The 23,085-nt window shown below is 53.9% G+C and overlaps 1 protein-coding gene across 1 annotated transcript in view; it reads left to right on the top strand.

Annotated features, from left to right (window-relative positions):
- The first annotated feature begins 479 nt into the window (after nt 1-479).
- The window catches only part of LOC138260703 (metalloproteinase inhibitor 1-like), a 74,361-nt gene continuing 51,755 nt past the window's right edge, over nt 480-23,085 (top strand). The window contains exon 1 of the mRNA XM_069209200.1: nt 480-557. The gene's annotated coding sequence lies outside the window, so the exon portion shown is untranslated. The remainder of the gene's footprint in view (nt 558-23,085) is intronic.

Here is a 23,085-nt window from a genome sequence, read left to right as displayed (position 1 = left end):
TAATATAGGGAAATAAATTCACTAACTTTGCAATAAACTGGTGTGGTTATTCCTGACTGAAAAGTCAGGGTTCGCCGAAATGTATTCTGGATTAATTGTTAAGTGTTATGTTGTTCAAGGTGTTGCTTATGTTCGTTATTGATAATCGATTTGATGTGATTGATCGATTAAGAGTACAGAGAGTTCCCACTTAGTCAAAAGATTCATCGACCTAAAGAGCGTACGAACGCAGGTAAATTGTTACCACGTTCCGCTCTATCACACGTGCCTACTTCTCTGTTTATTTGCCTCTGTTGTTCTTTCTCAGGCCACTTATTCTATTCATATGTTGCCAGAATGTATTTCCCTTGCGTCTTACTCTGGTCTAAGCTCCTTAAGCGAACTAAGTATTTGCCAAGGGTCTGCCAAGCAGCCACTCATGTTGAGACACGTGACGTTCATGGTGTAGTGACGAAAGCAGGAAATCAGAGGCAAGTGGCCTGCCACATCCGTAGTGCAGCCATCTGGCAGACTGGCTGATTCACGGGGAAACGAAGTCGGAAGAGAATCCTGAACAGGTTTGGATAGCTGAATGAATGCAAATGATGAACATTTGGTTATGTTTCTAAAACATAAAATGACAGCTTAAAACATTGGGAAAGCTATATTTTTAGTCTGATTCCTCATACTGCTTCTGTCATACAGACGATTTACCCGAAGCAGCGTTTAAAATGTGCAGGTGTTTGCTGGTGGAGGTGGCACCGGCTATTGTTTTTTTGCGACCGGAGCTTGCTTTTCATGATCAGACTTTGACCGAGAGCACAGGAGAGGAAGGCAGAAAATGGAAGAAGAAGGAGGAAGAAAAAGACAAGAAAAAAGTGACAATGGGAGGAAGGGTGGGGGGGACAGCACCAGTCGGATAAAGAGACAGGCAATGTAGAGGGTGGAAGAAAGAGTCACGAGATGGGATTAAAACGAAGCATTCTTGGCACCACAGCATTCTCCAGCACTGCCAGTGGCCTCCAAAGAAAAACTTTGGACTCCTGTACTTCTCTTTTTTTTTGTTGCAAATTGAGAACTGGCGTAATGAGTTGAAAGTGGGTGGAAATTCAAAAGTAAGAGGGAGTTCAGGCTCTTTATCCGAGATGATTCCCTCATTGATTAGAAACGTATGTCTTTCTTCTGTGATGATTGATAAAAAAAATGCATTTGTACAGCCACGCACACGCCCAAATTACACACTGGACCCACGTTATATTGTGTGAATGACCAAAATATAGTTTCAAAAATATTGTGGTGCAACAATAAAGTATCAAAAATATTGTGGGTCAGAATGTAGAAAGTAGGAGTATAGTGTTTTTAGGTAGATCTTTTTAGGTATGTAATATAACTTTTTAAATATATAAGAGATAAAGTACCCCTGCCATACATTATAAGGATATTACAAGTCATCAAGGAGTTCCATAACCATATAGCAGAAGTAGGCCGAAGGATGAGTTCTGTATAAGATTATGGAACCCTGTGGTGAGTTCATTATCCTTATCAAGTACGCCAGAGGGTACTTGTTGGACTTTGTTGCTTATGCAGGGTCATCGCCAATCTTTTTGCCTCCTGCCTCCTATTTTATCTGGCCTGTTGCTGTTGACTTTTGAACTCTGAGCAATTTACGACTGCTAACCAGTGCTAAAGTGCATATGCACTCTGTGTAAATTGTATTGTTGATTGGTTTATCCATGATTGTCATATTTGATTTACTAGTAAGTCCCTAGTAAAGTGCGCTAAATGTGCCAGCACCTGTAAAACAAATGCTACTAGTGGGCCTGCAGCACCGGTTCTGTCACCCACATGAGTAGCTCTGTAATCATGTCTCAGACCTGCCACTGCAGTGTCTGCGTGTGCAGTTTTAACTGTAAATTCGACTTGGCAAGTGCACCCACTTGCCAGGCCTAAACCTTCCCTTTTCTTACATTTAAGACACCCCTAAGGTAGGCCCTACGTAGCCCCAAGGGCAGGGTGCAGTGTATGGTTAAGGTAGGACATATAGGGGGTCATTACAACCCTGGCGGACGGTGTTAAAGCGGCGGTAATACCGCAAACAGGCCGGCGAAAAAAAAAAGGGAATTATGACCGTGGCGGAAACCGCCAACATAGACAGCCACTTTAACACACCGACCGCCACGGCGGTACAGACAAGCAGCGCGATGGTAACCGCCAACAGACAGGCAAGTACCAACCACAGTATTACAACACACCAATCCGCCACCTTTTCCGGGGCGGATTCACCGTGGATAAAAACATGGCGGAAACAGCTTTTGCAATGGGAAAACGCTCACCTGAACACACTCCACGAGGAAGGAGGGCACCATGGAGCCCGAACTCCCAATACTCCCTGCGGTTGTATTCCTGCTCCTCTACGAACACTAGCAATGGCAGCGGCGAAGACAACGGTGAGTACTGCACCTACAACATAGGGGAGGGTGGAGGCAAAAGTCAGGGACACACACGCGCAACACCCCCACCCTCAACCCGACCCTCGCACACTACAACACACACCAATGCATTTCCAAACATCACAGCAACAACCCACAACCCCCCGGAAGAATGCAAAGACAAAACCAAATTACTTGAACCATTGTAATGTATCCAAAATACAGTAAGCTCATATATACAGAAATATATACACATTCAAAATATATACATCACGATTAGTAGTGCAGGTATGCACATTTCAATGTCCGTGGACCATTGGGCCCACAATGCATGGGCGAGGCCCACACTAGATACCTGTCCACAAACGGAGAGAACACTGCAGGGGCATCAGATAGAAATACAACAGGCACCTCAGGGGGAAGGGAAGGGGCGGCACCTCAGCCGGATGAGTGCACCACGCCAGATCCACAACGGGGCTCCATGCCCATTGATGTATCCTGGGGAGTGCAAAGCCACAGTCTCTCAAGTCTCTACAGTGGGTGGGTTGCCCACTGTACCATCCTGGGGAGTGCAAAGCCACAGTCTATCAAGTCTCTACAGTGGGTGGTTTGCCCACTGCCATATCCTGGGGAGTGCAAAGCCACAGTCTCTCAAGTTTCACAAGTGGGTGGTTTGCCCACTGTACCATCCTGGGGAGTGCAAAGCCACAGTCTCTCAAGTCTCTACAGTGGGTGGTTTGCCCACTGTACCATCCTGGGGAGTGCAAAGCCACAGTCTCTCAAGTCTCTACAGTGGTTGGTTTGCCCACTGTACCTTCCTGGGAAGTGCAAAGCCACAGTCTCTCAAGTCTCTACAGTGGTTGGTTTGCCCACTGTACCATCCTGGTGAGTGCAAAGCCACAGTCTCTCAAGTCTCTACAGTGGTTGGTTTGCCCACTGTACCATCCTGGGGAGTGCAAAGCCACAGTCTCTCAAGTCGATGCATGTCTCCACTGGTTCTGGAGGGGGACTGGTGCCCAGAGTGCTTCATCCTGTGAAGGATTCAGGTAGTGGATGCAGTTCTCCACTGGTTTTGGAGGGGGACTGGTGCCCAGAGTGCTTCATCCTGTGAAGGATTCTGGTAGTGGATGCAGTTCTCCACTGGTTCTGGAGGTGGACTGGTGCCCAGAGTGCTTATCCTGTGAAGGATTCAGGTAGTGGATGCAGTTCTCCACTGGTTCTGGAGGGGGACTGGTGCCCAGAGTGCATCACGCACCCCGTGGCGGTCCCAGTTCCGTAACTGTCCCAGCTGCACATGGGCTAACGATGCTTGAGTTGGCGGTCTTTGTCCTGTTCAGCGGTGCTTTGCCATGGCGGTATTTGCCCTGTTCAGCGTGCTTGACTTTGCAGTTTCTGACCTGTTCAGCGGTGCTTGCCATGGCGGTCTTTGCCCTGTTCAGCGGTGCTTGCCCTGTTCAGCGGTGCATGTCATGGCGGTCTTTGCCCTGTTCAGAGGTGCTTGCCCTGTTCAGCAGTGCTTTGCCATGGCGGTCTTTTCCCTGTTCAGCGGTGCTTGACTTTACTGTCTGTGACCTGTGCAGCGGTGTGTGGCATGACGGTCCCTCAGTGCCCAGCGGGGCTGTGGCTGCCAGGGCCCTCCAGGGCACTGACTCTGGTGGTGGTCTCCGGACCAGTGACGATTGTGCTGCCCTCCTGGGCACTGACTCTGGCGGTGGTCTCCTGACCAGTGACGATTGTGCTGCCCTACTGGGCACTGACTCTGGCGGTGGTCTCCAGACCAGTGACGATTGTGCTGCCCTCCTGGGCACTGAACCAGTGACGATTGTGCTGCCCTCCTGGGCACTGACTCTGGCGGTGGTCTCCTGACCAGTGATGATTGTGCTGCCCTCCTGGGCACTAACTCTGGCGGTGTTCTCCGGAACAGTAACGATTGTGCTGCCCTCCTGGGCACTGACTCTGGCAGTGGTCTCCGGACCAGTGATGATTGTGCTGGCGGTGGCTTCCTGGCCAGCGGGGAGGATGGCGGCCTTCTCCGCCGTGCTGCTCTTCCCAGACTTTGGAGACTTCTTCTGCCCCTTCACCACCTTGTGAGGAGTCACAGCTGACTCGGCTCTCCCCCCGGGACCCTTGTGAGCGGCTTTGCCGGCAGGAGTCTTCACCCTCTCCCGTCGGGCACTGTCCAACTTCTGGTGCTTTACAGGAAGTGGACTGGCAGTGCTTTGGCTCCGTGTCACACTGCCTGCCCTGGTGCCCGGTGCACTCCATATACCTCTAACACGCACCACTGGAACCTGACTTCTTTGTCCTGTTCAGCGGTGCTTTGCCATGGCGGTATTTGCCCTGTTCAGCGTGCTTGACTTTGCAGTTTCTGACCTGTTCAGCGGTGCTTGCCATGGCGGTCTTTGCCCTGTTCAGCGGTGCTTGCCCTGTTCAGCGGTGCATGTCATGGCGGTCTTTGCCCTGTTCAGAGGTGCTTGCCCTGTTCAGCAGGGCTTTGCCATGGCGGTCTTTTCCCTGTTCAGCGGTGCTTGACTTTACCGTCTGTGACCTGTGCAGCGGTGTGTGGCATGACGGTCCCTCAGTGCCCAGCGGGGCTGTGGCTGCCAGGGCCCTCCAGGGCACTGACTCTGGTGGTGGTCTCCGGACCAGTGACGATTGTGCTGCCCTCCTGGGCACTGACTCTGGCGGTGGTCTCCTGACCAGTGCCGATTGTGCTGCCCTACTGGGCACTGACTCTGGCGGTGGTCTCCGGACCAGTGACGATTGTGCTGCCCTCCTGGGCACTGAACCAGTGACGATTGTGCTGCCCTCCTGGGCACTGACTCTGGCGGTGGTCTCCTGACCAGTGATGATTGTGCTGCCCTCCTGGGCACTAACTCTGGCGGTGTTCTCCGGAACAGTAATGATTGTGCTGCCCTCCTGGGCACTGACTCTGGCAGTGGTCTCCGGACCAGTGATGATTGTGCTGGCGGTGGCTTCCTGGCCAGCGGGGAGGATGGCGGCCTTCTCCGCCGTGCTGCTCTTCCCAGACTTTGGAGACTTCTTCTGCCCCTTCACCACCTTGTGAGGAGTCACAGCTGACTCGGCTCTCCCCCCGGGACCCTTGTGAGCGGCTTTGCCGGCAGGAGTCTTCACCCTCTCCCGTCGGGCACTGTCCAACTTCTGGTGCTTTACAGGAAGCGGACTGTCACACTGCCTGCCCTGGTGCCCGGTGCACTCCATATACCTCTAACACGCACCACTGGAACCTGACATTTTTGGCTGAGGTGCTAGTACAGGACCTATGAATTGGAGGGGGGGGTGGGAAAGAGGTCAACGTTGCTCAGGAAAAGTTTCTGACGAACACTGGGATGGGTAGCTGGAGGGGGTCTGGAAGTGGAGGAAGAGGAGGTGGTTGTAGGAGGTGTAACTTCAGATGATTTGGGTGCAGGTGCATGTTCTGGAGGCTGACGTGAGGTGGATGGATGTTGGGTGTGTGGGTGCCCGCGTTTGTGTACTTTGGGAGGGGGCGTCACAGACACACTGGGAGAGGACACAGGGGACGTGTAAATGGTAGTGGGGGTGGTGAGTGCAGGTGAGCGGGGTGTGGTACTGGGTGTTCTGGTGCGAATCCTAGTGGCTGTAGATGTAGTGCATGCAGGTGAAAGTGTAGACGACACTGGGAGGGAGGAGGGAGACGACGACGAGGGGGACACAGTGGAGGCAGTGGATGTTGCTGTGTCTGTATGTGGGTGATGCTTGTGTGACTGCCAGTGGGATGTGTAGTGCCTATGTTTGCCTGAGCTGCCCTTGTGTGTTGAGGTGTGTGCAGGCTGGTCTGATGGTGTGGTTGGGATAGGCTGGGGTACAGGGGATTGGGTCTGGGTGGAGGAAGTTGGAGGGGGGAGGCTAGACACAGGGACAATGGCTGCCATCAGTGCTGAGGCCAGAGATTGCAGGGTTCGATGAAAGGCAGCCTGACCAGAATGAATGCCCTCCAGGAATGCATTAGTGTGTTGCAACTCCCTTTCTACACCCTGGATGGCATTCACAGTGGTAGACTGCCCAACAGTGAGTGACCTGAGGAGGTCAAAGGCCTCCTCACTGAGGGCAGCAGGGGTGACAGGGGTGACGGGGCAGGGGCTGAGGTGCCTGGGGCGAATGTGATGCCCACCCTCCTGTGTGAGCGGGCACGGCTGTACCTGTAGAAGTGGGGGGCACAGATGGTGCCGCCACCACAAGGGAGCACCCATCGGAGGTCGAGTCCATGTCACTTTCTGCTGATCCGGTGACCGACGTGAAGCTCCCCTCGCCCTCCATCCCACTGGTGTATTCGGAGTCTGTGGTGTGGCCCTCCATGGCCATGTGGGATGCAGCTCCCTCGTGCTCCGGTGCCACTGTCCCTCCGCCTGATGATGCTGATGCACAAAAGAACAGGGAGAGCACAAAAAGGGGTGGGGAAACAGAAGAAAGACAGGTTGAGTGCATGGCTTACCGCTACAGTTGGCGGACAATACAGACACAGCAACCCCCTGCACTATGCCGTGCTCTTGGCCTCTGCAGATGCAGTTCCTGGGATATGGCCTACATGGCTTTGAGTGTCATCTGTCCACATAGATGACACAGAGGCATGTATACCTGTACTTGGCACTCTACAGAGGTGGGTGGAGTGGCAAATGGCCTGCATTACGGAGGGGCCTAGCCTACGGAACTCGCCCTGGCCTACGGAAACCCACAGCCCTCCTCCCCTACCCAGACCCCTCCACTGCGCGCAAAGTCATCAGAATGTGAGTGTACTCACCCCATTGTGTCTGCTGTGATGCCCTCAAGCGCCCATCCAACTCAGGGTAGGCCACCGCCAGGATCTGGAACATCAGGGGGGTCAAGGTGCGACGGGCACCCCTCCCACGTTGGGAGGCCATCCCCAGCTGAGCCTCCGCCGTCTTCTTGCTTCAGCGGCGAATGTCCTCCCATCTTTTACGGCAGTGGGTGCTCCGTCTCTGGTGGACACCCAGGGTCTGGACTTCCTTGGCGACGGCATGCCAAATATCCTTCTTCTGGTGGGCGCTGACGTACATGACATGTACAGGGGAAGAAGAGAAGTCATTACCAACAGCACCGTCGAAGTGAGTGGCCCACATCCCTGCCCTTGCCATGTGGCGCATGCATTCACACTTCTTCATGCTTGCATAACCCTGCCCCCTTCCTACTTACATCCAGCCCTCTCCACCCAGGCATAGGCCACACAACTTGCACCCTATGTACTCACCTGTTGGTCTGGAGGACCGTAGAGTAGCGTGTACTGGGGGAGGACCCCGTCCACAAGCTTCTCCAACTCCTGTGCAGTGAAGGCAGGGGCCCTTTCCCCAGACGCACGTGCCATTGTCTCTTCCAGACCGAGGTCACAGCAGCACTTGCAGTGTAGGTCCTCTCCTGTCGAAGATCAGGTATCGAGTGATTGAACAGATAGAAAATGGCGGTCACGTCCGTGGCGGTGACGTCCGCGGCGGTGCGTATCATCACCGCCGGCGCACTTCCTCATTGGCTCCTGGGACCCATAGGGTCCAATGTAAACCAATGCAGCATTGCGCCGCGGTCTTCGACCGCCTACCTTGATGGTGTACAACGCCAGCGCAGTTACCTCACATCCAATTGTCCCAGTTTAGAGGTCAGGTAGCCGCCATTTCAGGGGCCCACATGGCTTCATTTACAACTGCGTCACACATACCTAGGCCTGGACTCAACACACTTACAGACAACTTTTTGGATTATGTTTCGTGTACTGTGTAGCTGTGGGTACATACCTCTGAGTTGCTTGACTCTGTGGTCGCTGTTGTCTTTCCTAGGCACCGTCAGCTGGGACATGTGAGGAGATGGCGGAATCCTCCGCTGTACCGACCGCTGGTGGACCTGTTGACAATGGAGGAGCGACATTTAATCGTCACCTACAGGTTTGACCATGCCACAATCCAGGAACTGTGTACCCAGTTGGAGCCAGATCTGATATCACCAATCCGCCATCCCACAGGAATCCCCCCTCAAGTGCAGGTGCTGTCAGTACTCCATTTCCTTGCAAGTGGGTCCTTTCAAACAACAGTGGCCATGGCATCAGGGATGTCCCAGCCTATGTTTTGCAACGTGTTGTCCAGAGTCTTTTCTGCCCTGCTGAAACACGTGAGGAGCTACATCGTTTTCCCTCAGGTGGAGGATTTGGCTACAGTTAAAGGTGACTTCTATGCCCTGGGACATATCCCTAACATCATAGTTCCCATTGATGGGACCCATGTGGCTTTGGCCCCCCCCCCCACAGGAGTGAACTGGTGTACAGGAACCGGAAGAGTTATCATTCGATGAATGTACAGATGGTATGTTTGGCAGACCAGTACATCTCACAGGTAAATGCTATATTCCCTGGCTCAGTGCATGACGCCTACATCCTGCGGAATAGCAGCATCCCGTATGTGATGGGTCAACTCCAGAGGCACCGTGTGTGGCTATTAGGGGACTCTGGTTACCCCAACCTGTCATGGCTATTGACCCCAGTGAGGAATCCCAGGACCAGGGCAGAGGAACGCTACAATGAGGCCCATGGGCGGGCTAGGAGGGTGATCGAACGCACCTTCTGCCTCCTGAAGGCCAGGTTCAGGTGCCTCCATATGACAGGTGGTTCCCTATTCTACTCACCAAAGAAGGTGTGCCAGATCATCATCGCCTGCTCTATGCTTCACAATCTTGCTTTGCGACGCCAGGTGCCTTTTCTGCAGGAGGATGGTCCAGATGACGTTGTTGTGGCAGCTGTGGAGCCTGTGGACAGTGATGAGGAGAAAGCAGAGGAAGAAGACATTGAAAACAGGGAGTCAGTCATACAGCAATATTTCCAGTGACACACAGGTGAGAACAAATTTTTTTACTATTACTTTTACTTTCACACTTCTACCTCTATCCTGTCTGTCAATTTGAAGCAGTATATGCTAACTGAGTGGTAGATTTCCATTACGGTTTCACAGGTGTGGTTACCAACGTGTGTCATCTGCTTGCATCCTTCATGGGCTTGTGATGTGTGACATAGGTATGTTGACATTACATTTTTTAACGGCTTTGGTCATTGTCATAGCTAATACACATTTTCAAAATCACAGACTGACTCCAGATTGTTTTGTGGTTCAAGAGTGTTTATTGAAGTGCTAATTATTGGAGGTGGTGGCTAAATGGTGATAGGTGATGGTGGAGGAATGTCCATGGCAGAGTCCAGTCTATTAGTCTCACAGGTGCACTGCCCATATGGACATAGGAGGTGGAGCTGGAACAGTTCCAATCTGGACAGGGTCACAAAGTGGGACAGTGGGATGACAATCAGGGTGGTCTCATTTCCTGGCGGGGGTCTTGCCGTCTTGCTCTGTCCTGTTCCTGGATCTCAGGGACCGCTTGCGGGGTGGTTCTCCGTCTGCAGGGGGTGGGGTGCTGGTGTGGTGGTCCTGTGGCAGGGCGTCCTGTCCACTCTCGCCTGCGGAGGTGGTGGGCAGTTCATTGTCCAGGCTAGTGTCAGGGGCCCCTTGGAGTGCCACGGTGTCCCTCATGGTCGTCTGTATATCCTTCTGCACCCCTACTATGGTGCCCAGGGCGGAGCTGATGGTTCTGAGCTCCTCCCTGAACCCCAAATACAGTTCGTCCTGCATGCGCTGGGTCTCCTGAAACTTGGCCAGGACCATCGCCATCGTCTCCGGGGAGTGGTGGTATGCTCCCATGATGGAGGAGAGGGCCTCGTGGAGAGTGGGTTCCCTGGGCCTGACCGCCCCCTGTCTCACAGCAGCCCTCCCAGTTCCCCTGTGTTCCTGTGTCCGTCCCCTGGACCGTGTGCCCACTGCCACTGCCCCCAGGTCCCAGTTGTTGTTGGGGTGGTGGGTTATCCTGGGTTCCCTGTAGTGGTGGACACACAGCTGATTGACGTGTCCTGGGAACGGAGGTATGGGCCCGCTGGGTGGGTGCTGTGCTGGTGTTACCAAAGGGTGGAAGGTCAGTGTTGGGCTGTGCCTGTGCGAGGGGAACCGACTGTCCCGAGGCCCACGATGGTCCGGGCTTGTCATCTTTATCCAGTTGGCCAGAGCTGCTGTCATCACTGTGGGCCTCTTCTGTGGGTGGGGTAGAGATGTCTGGACCTTCCTGTCTGGTGACGTTAGGTAGTGGTCCTGCAGGGGTATAAAAGCATGAATATTGCATGTGTGTGTGTCATGGTGTGCAATGGGTGGGTGAGCGTGTACCCCAGTGCTAGCTTTCCTGTGTGGGGGCTTGTGTGATGATGGTTAGTGGTTGTTATGGGTATGTGCAGTAGGCATGCTTTAGTGATGGGTGTCCATGCTTTGTTGTGTCATGCAGGGCTTGGTTTTGGGATGTGTGGTTTGTGTTATTAGTACATTAGGGAGGAGTTGGAGTGATAGGGGAGGGGGTGAGGGTGGGGGTGTGTTATAGCATGCAGGTAGGGTGGGGGATATGATAGTTAAGATTAGACTTACCAGTGTCCATTCCTCCACCAACTCCTCCGAGGCCCTCTGGATGCATAATGGTCAAGACCTGCTCCTCCCATGTTGTTAGTTGTGGGGGAGGAGGTGGGGGTCTGCCGCCAGTCTGCTGAATCGCGATGTTGTGCCTGGAGACCACGGAACGCACCTTCCCCCGTAGGTCGTTCCACCTCTTCCTGATGTCCTCCCGATTTCTTGGGTGCTGTCCCACTGCGTTGACCTTTCGACGATTCTTCGCCATAGCTCCATCTTCCTAGCTATAGAGGTGTGCTGCACCTGTGATCCAAATAGCTGTGGCTCTACCCGTATGATTTCCTCCACCATAACCCTGAGCTCCTCCTCCGAAAACCTGGGGTGTCTTTGGCATGCCATGGGGTGGTGTAGGTGATGTGTGGGGTGGTGTATGTGGTGATGGGTGTGGTGATGTGTAGTGGTGTGTGGTATTTTGTGCGTGGATGTTGTGTGGGTGATGGTGTTGTGTGCCTCTGTGTGGTGGGGTTGTCTATTGCTGTGCTCTGTCGCCTTCGTCTCTATTTTTTGGTCGTAGGGGTTTGTGGGTGATGTGGATGTGTGTTTTATATTGTGTTGGGTGTGTTGGAGTGGTGTTTGTATGTGTATCAGGTGTGTGTATTTTAAATTGTCCAATGTGGCGGTGTTTTGGAGATGTGTGTGTATTTTGAGCGCAGCGGTGTGTACCGCCAATGGAATACCGCGGTTGAAAGACCGCCGCGTGGATTCGTGTGTCGTAATAGCATGGGCGTTTTTCTGTTGGCGTGACGGTGGAAGATTGGTTTTCGCCAGTTTATCACTGACATTTGGTGTGGCAGAGTTGTGTGGGTGTCTGAATTTTTAGGCAGATTCCGAGATGTGGGTCATAATAGCTGTGGCGGAATTCCGCAGCCGCGGCGGTGTATTGGCGGTCTTCTGCACGGCGGTAAGCGGCTATTACTGCCGATGTTGTAATGACCCCCAAAGTAATGTGTTTTATATGTCCCGACAGTGAAATATTGCTAAATTTGTTTTTCACTTTTGCAAGGCCTGTCCCTCTCATAGGTTAATATGGGGGCTGCCTTTAAATATGATTAAAGTGAAAATTCCCTTTGGGAGTGGATGGACATGTGGAGTTTGGGGTCTCTGAGCTCACAATTTAAAAATACATCTTTTAGTAAAGTTGATTTTAAGATAGTGTGTTTGAAAATGCCACTTTTAGAAAGTGAGCATTTTCTTGCTTATACCATTTCTGTGACTCTGCCTGTTTGTGGATTCCCTGTCTGGGTCAGTTTGGCAGTTGGACTGGTTGCACCTCACACTAGACAGTGACACAAAGGGAGCTGGGGTGCAGTCTGCATTTCCTGATGAGCCATCTGTGCTAGGAGGGAGGGGAGGAGTGGTCATTTATACCTGAAAGGGCTGTGCCTGTCCTCACACACTGCAGTCTCCAACCCCCTGGTGAGTGTCTGGGGCCTGGCCTGGGCAAGACAGGATTTCACAATCAAGAGAGACTTTGCTTTGAAGTAGGCCTACTTCAAAGGATAAAATGGGTAAAAGAAGGGCACTCAAAACCACAGACTTTATCTCACTTCTGGTCATCAAGAGGAACCTCTGCCTGGAGAATAGCTGAAGCACTGAGGAGAAGTGCTGCCCTGTCTGTGACAGTGCTTTGTGGAGCTATCCTGCAGTTGCTGCTTCTGCCTGTGCAAGGGAACAAAAACTGGACTTTGTGGTATATTCCTGCTTGAGAAGGACTCTCCAAGGGCTTGGACAGAGCTTGCCCCCTGTTCTGAAGTCTCAGGGCCATCAAAGCCTACTGCTCTGCCAAACTATCAAGGGGATAAGCAGGACTCTCTCCTGCTTCCTTAATTTTTGGCCATCAAAGACTTCCCTTACCAGCACCTGGACTGTCTGCTGAGGCTTCTGCCCTGACAAGTGGTGCCCTATCCAGTCCCTGGGCCCTTGAAAGGAAAAGCTGGTGAAAATTCAAGGAAATCAACTTCGGACGACTCTGGACCAACGCCGCTGGTGAATCCAGTGATGCCGTCTGCAACTGACTCCTTGAACTTTGCTGGAATGTGATGACTTGCCTTCACTGCGATGTAACTCCTGCGTTTTTAGGATGTCAACCACAGCATGAAACTCTTCCACTGGGGTTGGCAGGATTAGGAGTATTTTTACCTTATCTTCACCTGCATAGTTCAACAGGAGCAAGCGTTTGCAGGACTTCTTTTCTGCTTGGAGGCTCCAATGTTGTGCAAAAACTGATAAGCACCACCTCCACCGTGGTGCATTCGTGAAGAGGATTGCCTGTGAGTTGAATGGTGCAATGGACCCCAAATGCATTGCTTACCCAAGACTATATTTCCCCAGCAACACATTGCTCTGTCTTTCCTTTCAAAAGGTGATGTACATGCTGCAGGCTGGATGGGGACAGAGAAAACTAATAAGGCACAGAAGAAAAATGTGAAATGTGTGTTGTGATCTTTAAACCTACCTAGATGGTAACCATATTCGATTGTGAGGGTAAGCTCTCTCAACTAAGATTGCTACCACAGAAATGTGCTGATGTGGTGGCTATCTTCTGTGGACGCGTGACCGCTGGGGCCCAAAGTAGACGTGTTCAGAAGAGGTTGCTGGAGAAGTTTGGCTTCTGCCCTTCCCTATTTTGGATCTCACAGCACATCTGCAGATTTTTGCTGGGAGCTGGGAAGCAGAAGGGTGATCCACTGAAATACACGCATGGGGGTATCATTGAGTAGCAGGTTCCTTCTGATTTGGCACTACCCCATCTCAGCTGGCAGTAGGGGAGTAAGGCAGCACCCACAAGTGGGCATGTGAGTCAGTGAAATGCAATGTGCATATTAGAACTTTAAGATTTGGCAAAGCCATGTATGTATGAATCTGTGTATGTAGGAGTTGTATAGTACAATCCTAACAGAAAGGCACTAGAGTGCTCTACAATGTTAAAGAAAAAAAATACAATTAGGATTACTTGAAGGGGGTAGCTGGGGTTTGAGACTGGAAGAGGATTTTTACTTCATCATGATTTAGTATTCTGTAAAAAGATGCATCTTCAACTCTTTCGTAAAATCAAACAGGTTTAAGGTGGTTTATAGGAATACGGGTGTTTCCAGGCTTGAGGATATCTTTCTACATCTTCAGTGTAGAATGGATAGGTCTCAACTCCTTGTTTATTGTTTTTTCTGTTGTTAATACAATATGATGATGTCCTGACTCAATCAATTTAAATGAGTACTAGTGTATGAACAGTAATACTGCAGCTGCTTTTTGATAGGGATGTTTTGACTTTCTTTAATAGAGAGTTGGTACCAGGCCTTTTTGGTTTTCTAGGTGACGCTTTGCATGAGGGGTGCAATTAGTGTTTTGCTTTTTGTTCATGGCAACTAATATTATTTGGTAGGAAGTCTTGCTTTAATGTGCTACTATATTGCAAACTTAGAAGGCCTATGTTAGAAATGGGGTCTTTGGTTGGCAGTCAGGTTACCCCCCGTCCAAGCAAGGACCCTCACTCTAGTCAGGGTAAGTCACACACAATCCAAATTATCCTGTGCCCACCCTCTGGTAGCTTGGTACTGAGCAGTCAGGCTTAACTTAGAAGGCAATGTGTAAAGTATTTGTGCAATAAATCATACATTAACACAATATAGCACCACAAAAATACACCACACAGTGTTTAGAAAAATATATAATATTTATCTGGGTATTTGCAGGTCAAAACTATAAAAGATGTAATATGAAATTCTAGAGATATCACTGAAAAGTGATATAAAGAGGGTCATTCCGACCCTGGCGGTCAGTGTTAAAGCGGCGGCCAACCCGCCAACAGGCTGGCGGTCCAAAAAATGGAATTCTGACCCTGGCGGGAACCGCCAACACAGGCCGCCGCTTTAACACTCCGACCGCCACGGCGGCACAAACAAACAGCGCGGCGGTCACCGCCAACAGCCAGGCGGCAGACAATGTACCGCCCACCCTATCACGACTCACCAATCCGCCACCTTTTCCGGGGCGGAAGCCCCGCCGATAAAAACACGGCGGAAACAGACATTTCCAATGGAAAACGCTCACCTCGACACACTCCACGCGGAATCGGGACAGAATGGAACCGGAACTCCACATCCTCCCAGCCATTGCCTTCCTGCTCTTCTTCCAGGATCACGAATGTCGCCGCAGACGACAACGGTGAGTACTGCACCTGCGACACAGGGGAGGGAGGAGGAGGAAAGGTTACGGGCACACACATATACGCCACACAACCACCCCCACCCTCACCCCCACCGAAATACCTACACACCAATGCAGATTAAAAAGTCAGAGTGACACCCAAACCCCCAAAACAAAAATGCAAAGACAAAAGGCAATGATTGTAAAAATAGAACTATATTATAGCAATAATTAAGTATAGCGAACTTAGCAATATATAAACAATTATTACACATCTAGAACTATATATATACAAGTAGCAAAAGTCCGACACAGTTTTTCAAAGTTCAAATGTCCGTGGGCCAATGTGCAGCAACACATGGGCAAAGCCCACACACGAGATCGAGTCCATTGGAGAGAACACTGCTGGGGCATCACAAAAATAAAATACTGCCACCTCAGGGGGAAGGGAAGGGGGGGCACCTCAGCCACATGAGTCCACGACGCCAGATCCACGAAGGGCCTCCATGCCCACTGTGCCATCCTGGGGAGTGCAAAGCCACAGTCTCTCAAGTCTCTACAGTGGGTGGATTGCCCACGGCGCCATCCTGGGGAGAGCAAAGCCACAGTCTCTCAAGTCTCTACAGTGGGTGGATTGCCCACTGTGCCATCCTGGGGGGTGCAAAGCCACAGTCCATCAGGTGGATTACAGAGTCCACTGGTCATGGAGGAGGCATGGTGGGCAGAGTGCCTCCTGAAGCCCTGGCCGACACAGAACCGGGCCTGCCAATGGGCCAGCGGTGCTTGAGATGAGGGCCCAGCGGAGCGGTGCATGACAGGAGGGCCCAGCGGAGCGGTGCTTGAGATGAGGGCCCAGCGGAGCGGTGCTTGACAGGAGGGCCCAGCGGAGCGGTGCATGACAGGAGGGCCCAGCGGAGCGGTGCTTGAGATGAGGGCCCAGCGGAGCGGTGCATGACAGGAGGGCCCAGCGGAGCGGTGCTTGACAGGAGGGCCCAGCGGAGCGGTGCTTGAGATGAGGGCCCAGCGGAGAGGTGCTTGACAGGAGGGCCCAGCGGAGCGGTGCTTGACAGGAGGGCCCAGCGGAGCGGTGCTTGACAGGAGGGCCCTGTTCAGCGGTGCCTGTCTTGGCGGGGCCCTGTTCAGCGGTGCTCCTCACGGCGGGGCCCTGTTCAGCGGTGCTTCTCACGGCGGGCCCTGTTCAGCGGTGCTCCTCACGGCAGGGCCCTGTTCAGCGGTGCTTCTCACGGCGGGCCCTGTTCAGTGGTGCTTCTCACGGCGGGCCCTGTTCAGCGGTGCTTCTCACGGCGGGGCCCTGTTCAGCGGTGCTCCTCACGGCGGGCCCTGTTCAGCAGTGCCTGTCTTGGCGGGGCCCTGTTCAGCGGTGCTCCTCACAGCGGGGCCCTGTTCAGCGGTGCTTCTCGAGGCGGGCCCTGTTCAGCGGTGCTTCTCACTGCGGGGCCCTGTTCAGCGGTGCTCCTCACGGCGGGCCCTGTTCAGCGGTGCCTGTCTTGGCGGGGCCCTGTTCAGCGGTGCTTCTCACGGCGGGCCCTGTTCAGCGGTGCTTCTCACGGCGGGCCCTGTTCAGCGGTGCTCCTCACGGCGGGCCCTGTTCAGCGGTGCTCCTCACGGCGGGCCCTGTTCAGCGGTGCTTCTCACGGCGGGGCCCTGTTCAGCGGTGCTCCTCACGGCGGGCCCTGTTCAGCAGTGCCTGTCTTGGCGGGGCCCTGTTCAGCGGTGCTCCTCACAGCGGGGCCCTGTTCAGCGGTGCTTCTCACTGCGGGGCTCTGTTCAGCGGTGCTCCTCACGGCGGGCCCTGTTCAGCAGTGCCTGTCTTGGCGGGGCCCTGTTCAGCGGTGCTTCTCACGGCGGGCCCTGTTCAGCGGTGCTTCTCACGGCGGGCCCTGTTCAGCGGTGCTCCTCACGGCGGGGCCCTGTTCAGCGGTGCCTGTCTTGTGTTTCGAGTGAACCACACCTGGCCAATACTTCCCGCTCAGTCAGCATCGGACCTTTCCGTTGCGGGGCACTCCTGTGATGGAGTCCTGGGGCCCTGGGTCTCCTCCGATACCCCCGGAATGGGGCTGGTGGGGCCCTCATGGCCAGGTCGGCTGCTCCGTGCCTTTTGCGCTTTGCTGCCCTTGCCCTCCTTGGCAGACTCTCCGTGGCCCTTGGCTCCCTTACCCGATTTGGCAGGTGACGGTGCAAGGCTACCCTCCTTGGGGGCAGGCGTATCAGGCCTCTCGTGCCTGCCCTTCAGTTTTTTGCTCCTTTTCCCGGGGGGGGGGGGAGGCTGGATGTGCCTTTGCTGCTGGCCGATGTCCCTGCCCAAGGAAAGGGCGGACTCCAAAAACCAGACACGATGTTCTTGGGAGTTGCTGGGCTGGTGGTGGCTGAGGTGTTTTTGGAACTCTTACGAGATGGAGGGGGTGGGTCAGGTGAGGAAAAGAGGTTCACTTTAGAGAGGAATAGTTTTTTAGGAGCAATGGGAAGGGTAGCTGGAGTGGGTATGGGAGTGGAGGAAGAGGATATGGTTGTAGGAGAGTCAAGTCTGGTGTCTTTGGGTGCAGGTGCTTGGGCTGGAGGCTGACGTGAGGTGGATGGCTGTTGGTTGGGTGCCTGCCTGCGTTTGTGTGGTTTGGAAGCGGGGGTGACAGACACACTGGGAGAGGACACAGGGGACGTGTACATGGCAGTGGGGGTGGTGACTGCACGTGTGCGGACTGGGCTGGAGGGTGTGCTGGTGATGGGTGTACTGGCTGATGGTGGTGTGCATGCAGGTGTGAGTGTAGACGTCACAGGGAGGGAGGAGGGAGACGAGGAGGTGGGGGACACAGAGGAGGTAGTGGCTGTTGGCATGTCTGCATCTGTATGTTGCTTGTGTGAATGCTTGTGTGTTCTGTGGTGCTTATGTCTGGATGAGCTTCCCTTTGGTGTTGAGGTGTGTGCAGGCTGGTCTGTAGGTGTGGATGGGATAGGCAGAGGAACAGGGGAGTGGGACTGGGTGGAGGGAGTTAGAAGAGGGAGGCTGGAGACAGAGACAATCGCTGCCGTCAGTGCTGAGGCCAGAGCGTTGAACGATCGCTGCTGGGCAGCCTGACCCGAATGAAGGCCCTCCAGGTATGCATTGCTTTGATGCACCTCCCTCTCCATACCCTGGATGGCATTCAAAAGGGTAGACTGCCCAACAATTATGGTCCTCAGGAGGTCAATGACCTCCTCACTGAGGGCAGCAGGGGTGACTGGGGCAGGGCCTGAGGTGCCTGGGGCGAAGGAGATGCCCGCCTTCCTGGCCGTGCGGGCACGGGCCGAAGGCCGAGGGGCTGCTGGGAGGGCGGAGCTGGTGCGCTGGGTGGCGGCTGTACCTGTAGTTTCGGTGGGCACGGATGTTGCCGCCACCACAAGGGAGCTCCCATCCGAGGACGTGTCGGTGTCACTGACGTCTGCACGGGTCCCCGTGGTGGAGCCCCCCTCGCCCTCCGTCTCACTGGTCATGTCGGAGTCCGTTGCATGGCCCTCCGGGGCCATGTGAGATGCAGCTCCCTCTTGTGCCGATGCTACTTCTCCTCCGCCTGATGATGCTAATGCACACATTCACAGAAAAACAAAGAAAATGGGGGGGGGGTGGAGAAATAAAGACAAGTTGAGTGCATGCATTGGGGACACCGTTGGCGGAGAGGACAGACACAGAAGCCCCCTGCACTACGCTGCGCACTTGGGGTACACTACTCATTCACTGGGACATGCCCTACAAGCCTATGGGCGACAACTGCCCACACAGAATACACAGGTCCATGAATAGCGTTACTAGGCACCCTACAGAGGTGGGGGGCGGGGGCACACGACCATACCTCACGGAGGGGCCTAGCCTACAGAAATCGCCCTGGCCTAGGAATACCCACAGCCCTCCTCCCCCACCCAGGCACCTCCACTGCGCGCAAATATAGCTGAATGTGCTGGTACTCACCCCCTTGTGTCTGCTGTGATGTCCTCAAGCGCCCATCTAAATCGGGGTAGGCCACCGCCAGGATCCGGGACATCAGGGGGGTCAAGGTACGACTGGCTCCCCTCCTAGGTTGGGAGGCCATCCCCAGCAGAGCCTCGGCGGTCTTCCTGCTCCCGCGGCGGATGTCCTCCCACCTCTTGCGGCAGTGGGTGCCCCGTCTGTTGTGGACCCCGAGGGCCCGGATGTCCTTGGCGATGGCACGCCAAATATCGATCTTCTGATGGGCTCTGACCTATGTGACATGTACAGGGGGGGAAAAGAAACATCATCACTTTTCTGCATGCTCGATGTGAGTGGCCCCCCTCCCCAAACTTGCCATGTGGCACATGCTCTCATCTGTCGTGCCATGCATTCGTAATTCGCTCCCCTCCCCTCCATCGTACATCCACCCCACTCATCACAGGCATTGCCCACTATGCATTGGCCCCCGTGTACTCACCTGTTGGTCTGGAGGACCGTAGAGTAGCGCATACTGGGGGAGGACCCCGTCCACGAGCTTCTCCAACTCTTCGGAACTGAAGGCGGGGGCCCTTTCCCGAGTCGCAGCAGCCATTGTCACTTCCAGACCGAGGTCACAGCAGCACTTGCAGTATAGGTCCTCTCCTGTGGATGCTCAGGTCTCGTGTGATTAAGCAGAGAGAAAATGGCGGTCACGCCCGCGGCGGTGCGTACCGCGGCGGTGCGTACCGCGACCGCCGGCGCACATCGTCATTGGCTCCTGAAACCCATAGGGTTCAATGTTAACCAATGCTGCTTTGCGCCGCGGTCTCCGACCGCCTACCGCCACGGCGTGCCACGCCAGCGCAATGACCTCACTTCACATTGTCACACTTCACAGGTCAGGCAGCCGCCATTTCAAGGGCCCACATGGCTTAATTCCTACTGCGTCACACATGGCTAGGCCTTGCATCGACACTCATACAAGCCATTCAATCCAGAGAGATTCGTGTACTGTGCAGGCTGTGGGAACTTACCTGTGGGTTGATTGACTCTGTGCTCCATGTTGTCCTTCCTAGGCACCATCCGCTGGGACTTGCGAGGAGACGGAGGAATGTTCCCGTGTACAGACCGCTGGTGGACCTGTCGACAATGGAAGAACGACATGTCATACTCACCTACAGACTCAACAGTGCCACTATACAGGAACTGTGTGCCCAGCTGGAGCCAGACCTGATGTCACCCATCCGCCAACCCACAGGGATTCCGCCTCTAGTGCAGGTGCTGTCAGTACTCCATTTTTTGGCTAGTGGATCATTTCAAACTACAGTGGCCATTTCATCTGGGATGTCTCAGTCTATGTTTTCAAGGGTATTGTCCAGAGTGTTGTCTGCCCTGATGAAATACATGCGGAGCTACATCATTTTCCCTGAGGTGGGTGACTTGCCTACAGTGAAGGGTGATTTCTATGCCCTTGGACACATTCCCAATATCATTGGTGCCATTGATGGTACCCATGTGGCTTTGGTCTCCCCAAAAGACAATGAACAGGTGTACAGGAACCGAAAAAGTTATCATTCGATGAATGTCCAGGTGGTCTGTTTGGCTGACCAGTACATCTCCCATTTAAATGCCATGTTCCCAGGGTCAGTGCATGACGCGTACGTCATGCGAAATAGCAGCATCCCTTATGTGATGGAACAGCTACAGAGACAGCGTGTGTGGCTAATTGGTGACTCTGGTTACCCCAACCTGCCTTGGCTATTGACCCCAGTGAGGAATCCCAGGACAAGGGCAGAGGAACAGTACAATGAGGCCCATGGGCGTACTAGGAGGGTGATCGAGCGGACCTTCGGCCTCCTGAAGGCCAGGTTTAGGTGCCTGCATATGACAGGTGGATCCCTAATGTACTCACCAAAGAAGGTGTGTCATATCATCGTGGTCTGCTGCATGCTTCACAACCTGGCTTTGCGACGCCAGGTGCCTTTCCTGCAGGAGGATGGTCCAGATGGTGGTGTTGTGGCCGCTGTGGAGCCTGCGGAGAGTGAAGAGGAGGAAGACGAAGAGGACGACACAGACAACAGGGACAGAGTGATACTGCAGTATTTCTAGTAACACACAGGTAAGAATCTACTCCTGCATTTTATTATATCTGTAACAGTACTGGCTCTCTACTGTCTGACCTTTCACCCCAATGTATGGTAACTTAGTTGTGAATTTGCCTTCCTATTTCAGTGATCTGGTCCCCATGTAGTGCCCTCTGGTTTATTTCCCCATGGACTACCGCTGTGTGACACTGGTATGTTGTCATCACAATGTAATTGGACATTTTTGGTTGGTTATATCGAATACATTTGGTTTAAAAAAATTAATAGCAGACTCCAGATGGTTTTTGTGCAATAATTGTGTTTATTGAAGTGCAAAAATTGGTGTATAGTTCAAAAAGGGTGATGGGTGATGGTGGAGGCATGTCCATGGCAGAGTCCAGACTCTCGTTCGCACAGGTGCATTGTCCATATGCCTGTGGAAGGTGGAGCAGGGGCAGTTCAAGGTTGGACAGGGTGAACAAGTGGGACAGTGGGATGACATCCGGGGGGATCCGTGCATGGCGGGGGTCTTGACATCCTACTCTGTCTTCTTCCTAGATCTCAGGCCTTTCTTGCGGGGTGGTTCTTGTTCTGCAGGGGGTGGGGTCCGGGTGGCCCGTTGCTGTTGTGTCGTGGCCTCCTGACCACTAGCGCTGGCGGAGGTGGTGGGCTGTTCTTCCTCCATGCTAGTGGCAGGGGCCCTTTGGGGGGCCACATGGTCCCGCAATGTGGTGACAATCTGGTTGAGTGCCACCACGATTGTACCCATTGCGGAACTGATGCTGCGCAGTTCTTCCCGGAACCCCATGTACTGGCCCTCCTGCATGGCCTGGATCTCCTGGAACCTGGCCAGGACCGTCGCCATCGTCACTTGGGAGTGGTGGTACGCTCCCATGATGGTGGTGAGGGCCTCTTGGACAGTGGGTTCCCTAGGCCTGTCCTCCCTCTGTCGCACAGCAGCCCTCCCAGTTCCCCTTTGTTCCTGGGCCTCTGTCCCCTGGACGGTGTGCCCACTACCACTGCCCCCAGGTCCCTGTTGTTGTTAGGGTGGTGGGTTGCCCTGGGTGCCCTGTAGTGGTAGACACACCGCTGCTTGACCTGTCCTGGAGACAGAGGCATGGGCCCGCTGGGTGGGTGCTGTGCTGGGGTGTCCAGAGGGGGGTAGGTCTGCTGTGGCCTGTGGCTGCCTGACGGGAACCGACTGTCTAGAGGTCCCCGATGGTCCGGGCTGGTCATCAGGTTCTAGGTCGACAGAGCTGCTGTCATCACTGGGAGCCTGTTCTGGGGGTGGGATGGACATTTCTGGACCCTCCGGGGCGGTGTGTTGGCGTTCGGGCCCTGCAGGGGTAAAAGAGTATGGTTATTGCTTCTGTGTGTGCAATGGCGTGCGATTTGTGGGTGCCCTTGTCCCCCAGTGCTGGCATTCCCTTGTGGGAGGAGTTGTGAGGGTGGTTTGGGGGGGGGGTATGGGTATGTGCAGTGGTCATGCTTAGGTGATGGGTGTCCATGGTTTGTGTTGGCATTCAGGGGTTGGTGTTGGTTAGGGTGGGTTGTGCTGGTGAGACATTAGCAGGGAGGATATGTGCTGGGGGGTTGGGGGTGGGGTGGGGGTGTGGGTTGGCATGCTGGTGGTTGGGGGGGGTGAAGTAGTTGAGATTAGACTTACCAGAGTCCATTCCTCCGCCTACTCCAGCGAGGCCCTCAGGATGCAGGATGTTCAAGACCTCTTGCTCCCATGCTGTGAATTCGGGTGGAGTGGGTGGGGGTCCGCCGCCAGTCTTCTGCACAGCGATGTTGTGTCTTGACACCATCGTCCGCACCTTCCCCCGTAGGTCGTTCCAGCGCTTTCGGATGTCTTCCCGATTTCTGGGATGCTGTCCCACAGCGTTGACCCTGTCGACGATCCTTTGCCATAGCTCCGCCTTCCTGGCTATTGTGGTGTGCTGCACCTGTGTGCCGAAGAGCTGGGGCTCTACCCT

Source organism: Pleurodeles waltl, chromosome 10 (assembly GCF_031143425.1).
Source record: "Pleurodeles waltl isolate 20211129_DDA chromosome 10, aPleWal1.hap1.20221129, whole genome shotgun sequence".
Classification (NCBI taxonomy): domain Eukaryota; kingdom Metazoa; phylum Chordata; class Amphibia; order Caudata; family Salamandridae; genus Pleurodeles; species Pleurodeles waltl.
Note: the sequence above shows the minus strand (reverse complement) of the source record. Positions and strands in the feature narration are given on the sequence as shown.